Source organism: Anthonomus grandis, chromosome 18 (assembly GCF_022605725.1).
Source record: "Anthonomus grandis grandis chromosome 18, icAntGran1.3, whole genome shotgun sequence".
Lineage (NCBI taxonomy): Eukaryota > Metazoa > Arthropoda > Insecta > Coleoptera > Curculionidae > Anthonomus > Anthonomus grandis.
Window position 1 is genome coordinate 2,120,493 of NC_065563.1, and position 9,297 is coordinate 2,129,789.

At 33.1% G+C, this 9,297-nt stretch overlaps 1 long non-coding RNA gene across 1 annotated transcript; it reads left to right on the plus strand.

Moving 5' to 3' along the window:
• The first annotated feature begins 1,064 nt into the window (after positions 1-1,064).
• LOC126746719 (uncharacterized) lies at positions 1,065-2,578 on the plus strand. The gene is made up of 3 exons (XR_007663957.1): positions 1,065-1,897; positions 1,952-2,314; positions 2,381-2,578. It is a non-coding gene; the product is annotated as an uncharacterized LOC126746719 (long non-coding RNA).
• Positions 2,579-9,297: the final 6,719 nt, after the last annotated feature.

The window sequence follows — 9,297 nt, forward strand, 5'->3', positions numbered from 1 at the left end:
ACTGACTTTATCGGTGCATTTCCACAAATTAACCATCCCAATTGAGAGTTTTGTAGAACTGGCAGACCTGACCCTAACCTAATTAAATCAGGCAGCACTAAATCAAAGTAAAACTCTGCTGAAATTAAAATATCTATATCCGATGGCTTGAAGGTATAAGGATCAGCCAATAAAATACCTGGTGGAATTTTTACCATATTTGTTTTTATAGAAACATGAGGCAACTTGCAGGTAATCTGATTTAAAACTGCAAATGACATATCTACCTTATAGTTAGTAACCTGAGACTCGAGAACTAAATTAACAACCTCATTAATTTCTGTGACCTTATTTCCTATACCACCTATTTTAATTAATTCAGTTAACTTACAATTAACATTTGTTAATTTATTAAACAATTTCCTTGTTATGAAACAGCTCTGGGACCCAGAGTCCAACAGTGCCCTAGCCTCCAATTTATTGCCATCCGGACAAATCAAATTTACAATTGCTGTGGCCAGTATAACTTGTACATTAGAATGAGCCACAGCAGCCTGTTGTAGTACAGGCTCCTCTAGAGTACCCATATCAACCCCATGACTCACCCCAACAAACTCTTTCCCAAAGTAATCCTCATCTGAACCCAACTCCAACTCCAATTCTTGAATTTTATTCAAATGCCCAGAAACCCCTAACAAGGCATTAGAATTTTTCAAGGCATGTTTACTATTAAAACCTTCTCTATTACCATCCCAAGAATAATCATGCAATAGTAAATTATGTCTTTTTTTACACATCTGACAATGTTGTTTGGTACAGCGTGAGACTGAATGTGAATTATCTAAACAAAGGTAACATAAATTGTTATTTTGAACTATCAACCTTTTTCCTTTAATGGCAAGTCAGCAAATTTAAAACATTTAATCAGTGTATGCCCAACACGATTATAAAAACACACCTTTATAAATTTCCCGAGAACTTTCCCCTTCAATAGTTTCTAAGGCAACACAACGCCTTTCCAGGAAATTAATAAATTCTTCACATGTTGGCAACACTGAATTTGAAAAAGAGGCATTTCTTTCTAACTCATAGGCCTTATGAGTTTGGTAGTCTAACTTTTGAGTAAAAAGAAAAACAAGCAGTACATCCCACTCCTTAACAGGCAAACCCAAAACTATCAAAGAATTCATATGTTGTCGAACATGAGTTAAAAAGTTTCTTATTTGTTTACCCGAACCCTTTGCAAGGTTAGGTGTATCCAACATACCCCTTAGGTGAGCATTAATAACTACCAGTTTATTTTCATACCTACTCTTAAGCAAATTTAAAGCATGTTTATAATTGTCATTTGTTAAAGTGAGGTCATTTATTAATTTTAATGCTTCTCCAGATAAAGCACCCTTTAAATATAAAAATTTTTGAACCTCATCTACAGCATACGTTAAAATACAAATATGCCCAGCCAATCAGAGAAATTGAGAGTGGAGCAGCACTGCTGATCCTTTCGTGAAAGTTCGTACGTCAAATTTCGTTGCCGATTAGCTAAGGAAATTGAAAATCAACGGATTGGGGCAGAGAATAATTAAAAGTATGTTAATATAGTTGTATAATATAGTAATTTAATATTCATTTCTCTATGGATTGGGGATTGGTTTTCTTTAACTTAACCTATATTGCAGATTTTATTTGCTTTGCTTGCTTTCTAATAATTGATTTAATTATCAACAATTATATCAACTTTATGACTATTTGAGTAAAAATTCATAGTGTATAGTGTTGAGTGTTTACTGTTTAGTGTTTAAGTTTCATTACCTTTCAATAAACTTGCCAGTGTTTCTTAGTGTATAATTTCCTTCCACTTAAACCTATATTTGCACTTATCTGTTGCTGTCTGTTAGACAATTATGGCATCACTAAGGTAAGATACATATAATTTTTTTAGTTCTAATTTGAATAATTATTTATTTTACAGTCAACAAAATGCAATCTGTGAAGTTTGTGATAAGGAATTTTCAAGCACATCTACCAGAAACAGGCATTGGAAAAAGTTTCATCCTGAATTTGTTGGGAAGGAACAAATAAAACACATTATAATGTCCAATGTGTACTAATGATATCCAGACATTTTCATATTTTAACTGTTTAAACAAACATTTGCTTGATATTCACCATATAACTGTCAAAGAATCAATTTTAAATTTTAGGAATTTTGAAGAATTCACATATTGGAGGGCACAAGATAATAGGGAAGTAGATTATGCTTGTCAGACCCGAAACAAGTTTAAGAATGGGGAAGAACACATATTTTACAATTGCAACAGGAGTGATATCAGAGGTTGTACAAAGTCTTAGTGATCATTATCAAACATACATAAGTATGTTTTGTTGTGTTTACTTTTAGGATTTAATAGCGCGTGCAAAGTGAGAAGTCTGGGGGAAGCATTCGCATTCAAGGAACATGTCAACAAGACCAAACTCAAATAGCTATCAGCATAAAATTGTAATAGAAGCCCATAACAAAGCCGAAAAAATGAATGGTAAGGTAGAATTTTTAGAATTTGGAAAACTTAAAGTACAAAGTGTTTCGGTAAGTGGTAAGTTCTAGGTTGTGTCTTGTCATAAACTAGGTGATGAGCAATGTCGCACTGGATACTGTAACATCTGTAAAATATGTTTTCCTTTAATGGCAGGTGTGACATACAGATGTGAGTGTCCAGAAAATTCTGTCTAAACAATACTTTGTAAACATATACATGCTGTAGCCATTTTTGAGCAGAGGAGCGAGTTTGTTGTAGGTTCCCCAACTGTGAGGGAAGAGGAAGAGGACAATGTTTTGTTTGTTGATCAACCCACAACTAGCCAAATCAATTATCAGGAGGATGTAAACCATTTTATTCAGGAGAGTTCAAAAATGAAAGTCTGGATGGACTTTGAAGAAAATCGAGAAGTAGTTTGAGTAAAATATAAGTTACATTTTTATTAAATCGTTTATACTTATTTTAAGATGCAAGAAATTTGTAGCTATGGTAAAAGTTTAGATAAAAATGCATTTGCCAGATTTATGGCTGTAATCAACAAATTTAAAAATAAAGAAGTGGAGGAAGAAAATTCTCAGGGCATTGAAAAGAAAAGAAAAATTGAAAAACAAATGTACTATCCAAATAAAAAATAAGCTAGATTTCTTTGTGTATTTAATGGCTAGATAATATTTGAATTGTAGCTATTTTTTTATGTTTGTATTATAGCTGTGAAGTTAACAAAAATAGGATGTGGTATTTTATATGGTATTTTGTGTTATAATCAGTATAATATAACTAAGTATATTTTTTGTAAGGTTTTGGTGCAGGCTTCAAATTGTAAATACAAATTTTATGTAAATAGTTTTTGTAAGGCTTAATTTGGTGTAGGTTTCAAATTTTAAAAACAAATTTTAAGACGTCATAGGTGTTGGTTTCTGTATAACTATTTTTATATCTTTTATTTTAAGACTAAAATGTTAGCTTATTTTGTATGTTAATATTCAACTAATCATTTTCTATTACATTTTGTTTGCTACGTTTTTAATATTTTTTAGGGTGCAGAAAAGCTAATTGGAAAAACCTGAAATTGACATGGAACGAGGGGGAAGATCCTCTGTGAGTATATATTTATTAATTAAAATGTATACAGAGCAGTAATTTTTTTCCATGTTACTATTGTATGGAAGTTTGATGTATATACATCATGGTTTGGGCTATATATAATATTATACTTTCAAATAACTATTGACAATTATTATATTACTAAGGTGCATATTAGAATTATGACACAGAGGTATGTAAAAATGCGAACTTTAAAATGTTCACCATATATTGTTAAAAAATTTAATTGCCATTTATTTTTATTTTCTAACTTTTTTATTTATCTACTCATCCACCTATTAACCAATTAATTTATCAGCTCTACACACCAATTCAATTTCGTATCACCCCATTTTTAATATTTAACTAACAATAATAATTAAATAATTCATACATTGCGCTTACACGTACCGCTATACCAAATGATTAACAAATTTCGTCATTAAAAGAGATAATTTGCTATAGAAACCAAATTTGGCAAGTATTTTGAATTTGGCGGTTCGCATACCACGCCCTCGCGGATGCCGAAGCGCTCTCATTGGCTAGGCATATTTGTATTTTAACGTATGCTTATACCACCTACCTTCCCTATTTTGAAAAAATGGGATCGTCCACTTTGAATTTTAAACAGCTGTTTACCAGTTTAAAGCGGAGAACACATAAACGCGATCACGACCACGATCGCGATGGCGATCCTTGCGTTCAGAAGGGGTGGACACATATCCGTGATCGCGATTAGGCTCAGTCGAAGTGCACGCATACATAAACAGCTTATTTTAAATCTGAGGGCGGGTTAAAAGTGTCAATGGAGGATTTTGAGGAAGAGGCACTACTTCTTGCAATATTATTGGATGAAGATGAAAATTGCAATAATGATAGGCGAAGGTAATCTCAGATTGTCTAATTACTTCTCGTCCATTAGACAAGAATCCACTTAGGTTATTCTGTTTTTTTAGGATAAAAAGACGCAACGTTTGGGTACACGAGATTAATAAAAAACGTAAGGACGAAGGCGAATTTCATAGGTTATATCCTGAGCTCCGTAGAGACGAAAATCGATTCTATACTTACTTTAGAATGAATTTTGAATGTTTTGATGAAATAATAAATCTTATCAAGGACGATATTACAAAACAAGAAACTACATTTAGAGAACCGATTGGCGCAACAGAACGATTAGCCGTCACATTAAGGTAAGTCATAAACATTTTGTAAGCAAGTTTATTATTTCAAAGTAATATAAAGAAATTAAAGAAAAAAACACATTTTATGGAGTTAGATGGTGGTTTTACACAGATCCTCATACCAAGTTGCACCGGAAGAATTCAGGTCAATAGTACTTCCAGGTAGATTGCTTGGGTTTGATAATTCGTGATAGGAAGGTTCATTGTCAAATGGAGATCGCAAATCCATTTCGTAAGATGAAGAAGCGGAAGCCCTTGAATAACTTGTCCCTGGCCGGCTTTGCTCCTGAGCTTCCTCCTCCTGTGCGAGTTCTTCTTCCATAATTAATTTAGCAATTTTAAATTTAATTACAGTCTGCCGTCGATTCGATAGTCTCTTCACGCTTGCAGCATATCCTTGAAATGTTAGATCTATGCTGTTGCAGTTACTTTTGATGTCAGAGTGCCTTTCATTTAAGTACTTAATAACTTTATCAGCAGATGATGAATTGTTGGGTGCTGGAAGTTCCATCGATTTTCTTTTTTTCTCTGGTCTTCGATTATGACATGAAATTTGCTTCGATGTTTCTTGGTCAGTACTTGCTTCGCTTAGTATGTTTTCAGTCATTTGTGTAGCTTCATTTTGAACGTCAGATGCTTCAATTTCTTCACTTACTCCTATGTTGGTATCAGCAATATTAGAATCTGTTACAGCAAATTGTAAGAAAGGTCGAAAACTTTCCATATGCTGTGCCCAAGGCCAGGCTTTATAGCGAGAGATCGACTTAGCTGCTTGTCCAGTTCGGGTTTTCTCGGAGCGTAAGTGTTTTGAGAAACAATCCTTCAAATTTTTCCAGCGCTTCTTTAAATCGTCGCCTGCAAATAAAAATAGTACACCATTAAAACATGCCCGTTTAAATAAATCTAAATTAACAATGAAATATTTTTTGCTAATACCTTTTGCTGAAATATTTTTTATGTCATCATAGTTACCAGACATATTAAATGCTATATAATACCCTAGGGCATTAACAGAAATAACTAATTAATAAATCATTCTAAAACCTCTTAAATTCTTTATTGTATAAGTCTTTTGACTGCTTGGGAATGAGATTTGCCACAGCTTTGGCAGCATTTAGGGAGGTTTTATTCGATATTTATGAAAAATTTATGATTTTATATGAAATTAATTAAGTTTTGACTTTGACACTTAACAATAATGAACACACTTTGTTTATTTAGCAACTATGTAGGTAAAAATTTCGTGATTTTAATTTTTCTTTTAATTTAACTTGGAATTTTATGAAGTAGGACATAAAATATGGTATGTACCATGGGCATTACTTGATGTCTATATCCTCGGGCAACTCACAAATCGGGCCAAAGGCCCTCTGCTTTGTAAGATTGTTGCCTTCGGGGGCATAAACATCTTCATAATACCCTTACAACATAAATAACTATTGGTATAAGAAAGAGAGATTTAAGACACCATATTTTTTCTAGATTTTTGGCAACCGGCGACTCTTACAAAACAATCGGTCACAGTTTTCGATTGGGATTTTCAACAGTTGCTATAATTGTTGAAGAGGTTTGCACTGTTATATGGAGTAAACTGCAGCCAATTTATATGCCAGAGCCCACACAAGAGCTATGGGAAAAATCAGTTTTGGGCTATGAAAACTTATGGCAGTTTCCCAACTGTTTAGGAAGCATAGACGGGAAGCACGTGACAATCAGGTGTCCCCAAAATAGTGGATCAAATTATTTTTCCTACTTAAAAAAATTTTCAATTGTTCTCATGGCGATTGTTGACCCTGAATATAAATTTATTTGTGTAGATGTTGGTGCCTATGATAAAAATAGTGATGGAGGTATCTTCGAGCAATCTGCTATGGGAAGAAGATTTGAAAATGGCACATTTAATATTCCTCCTAACAGGCCATTTGCCGGTAAAGATGATGAGGTTCCATGTGTTTTGATAGGCGATGAAGCTTTTACCTTAAGTACTTACTTAATGAGACCATTTCCCTACAGACAAGCGAGATATGACCGTAATAAAGAAAAATGCAATTACCATCTATGTAAAGCTCGTCGCGTTGTGGAAAACGCTTTTGGCATACTGGCACACAAATGGAGATTTTTTTTAGACCCTTAGAAGTAAAAGTTAGCACGGCTACAAAGCTTGTAAAAACAGCCTGTGTATTACACAACTTTTTACGGGAAAAAAATATTGACCAAAAATATCTTAATCTACAAGAACACAATGATATGCCAGTACAGGTATTCCATCCCTTGCCAGTTGATAGAAGAAGAGCGGTAAACCTAGCGTTTGGGATACGTGAAAAATTTGTTTCCCATTTCAGTAATTTGTAAAAGTATGTCACTCATAATAAACTTACACATATTATGTCCAAAAGTATGGAATTGTTAAGTATTTTTCTTGATATTTGAGATTTTACTTCTTGGTTTATTTAAACATACTTTAATTACTTTACAACACGACTTGAACAGTGTACAGGGTGTCTCCAATTCGTGCCTCAACATGGGGAACTCCGTAACTATGGGTGATCTCCATAACAGGGTTGGTTAAATTAGACAAAAGTTGCGCATTTTTAGGCCTAACTATCGTTAGGCATATTGCCATTGCCGGCATATTTGCCATTTAAAAGATTAATAAAACCCGAACGGTCCCGAAGATAAAAAGAAAAAAAAAAACAAAATGTTGAAAATTTGATTTAATGTTTTTCTAAGCTTCTTTGTGATCTAATTTTAAAATACGACGATAGTTTTTTCAATTATCTTCGGAACCGTTCGGGTTTTATTAATTTTTTAAATGTTATATTATTAGGTTCAAAATTTCGCAACTTTTCTATAATTTAACCAACCTCCCATAGTTACGGAGTTCCCCATGTTGAGCCACGAATTTGAGACACCCTGTACAATAAATTAATTTTACTTATTTATATGTGTAGCTAAGTATAAATTAACAAATATATTATGTGTATACAAAACAATAGTTTATTACTTACCAGTATGATGATTTCCCATATCCTTGGCAATGTCGTCCCATACTTTATTTTTAATACGAACATTCTTATAATCACGATGTGCCATATCGAAGAAAACATCATGTTTCTTTACATGTTCAATAAATTCTTCCGTGAAATCGGCCATTTTTTAACTTACGATCCGCGATCAACGTAACCTGCTGCGTTTGATCGCCGCTGCTCGCTTTCTGGCGAGGAACGCGCGATCGAACGCTGCAGAACGCCACCGTATCGCTAACAGGTCGCGACAAGTATGTGCGGCTACATTTCTTTACTTTGGACGCGTCTGATCGCCATCGTGATCGTGATCGCCATCGTGATCGTGATCGCGATCGTGGTCGTGATCGCATATATGTGTTCTCCGCTTAAGCCAACTTTTTGTGTTTTGTGTTTTGGCAGTCGTTCTTGAAGATATCCAAATCGACTGGCGACTACATACAGGATTCGGCTCCTGTTTCTGCGCATGTGCGTCAGATGTCAACTATTTGGTTGTAAAAGGTTAAGGGAGATGAATATATTTATTTTCATAATGTTGGTTATGTTTATGTATACGATTTTGTTCTGTTTTTGTTGAGTAAAAAGTCTTAGGAAATTAAAAATTTCTTGGTAAAATACTAACAAAGACAATTGTCGCTTTTAACGTGTATTGATGCATTTTCTGATAAAGTGTTGTAAAGGAATTTGCTCGGGAATTTGGTTCCGCTACGAGGTCTGTTAAAGCTTTCAGGAGTTTTCACTAATTCATGGACTACGGAGTAGTTAACTGCTAACACCGCATATTACACATAAACACCGCATAAGTCACTAAGTACTTTCAAAAAGAAACATTGTGTTAGTGTATAGGTCTCGGTACTTCTGGTGTTTTTTTGTCTCAATTTCTCAACAAGGAAACATTAATCATCATTTTTTTAATAATAAAAAAAATAATCATTTATTTTTTGGTATAATATAGTGCTATTAAAAGGTTTTAATATAATGCTGTTGTTTTCATTAACAAAACTGATAGTATCAGGTATGTATACCAAATCCAAGCAAGAGGAGTTAGTCGAAACAAAATATTACACTATATTTTTTATGTTGTTGGGCAGCAACTAAATATTTTGACCTATAAAATTGGTAATTAGTGTACCTAATTTGGCCAAACCTATTTAGATGTATGTGTTTTGTATATTATATAAATAGAAAAAAAAATTAACAATTATAATGAGAAAGTACAATAAAACAACATTTAAAATTTTAAAAAAAGCTCTATAATATAGTGCTTATAATATAGGTACCTATTGTTTATGCTTATGCACAAAATAATACTAATACTAAGTTAATATACAATTTATTACTAAAATTATACTTAACATCTTAAAATTATAATTAACAATATGAGTGATCATAAAATGAATTATTTGAAATAATTTCAGTGCCCCTTAGAGTCTCTTCAATAATTTTTTGTTCCTCTTCATTTGGTTTTTTATTATTTTTTTGTTTGTAGTT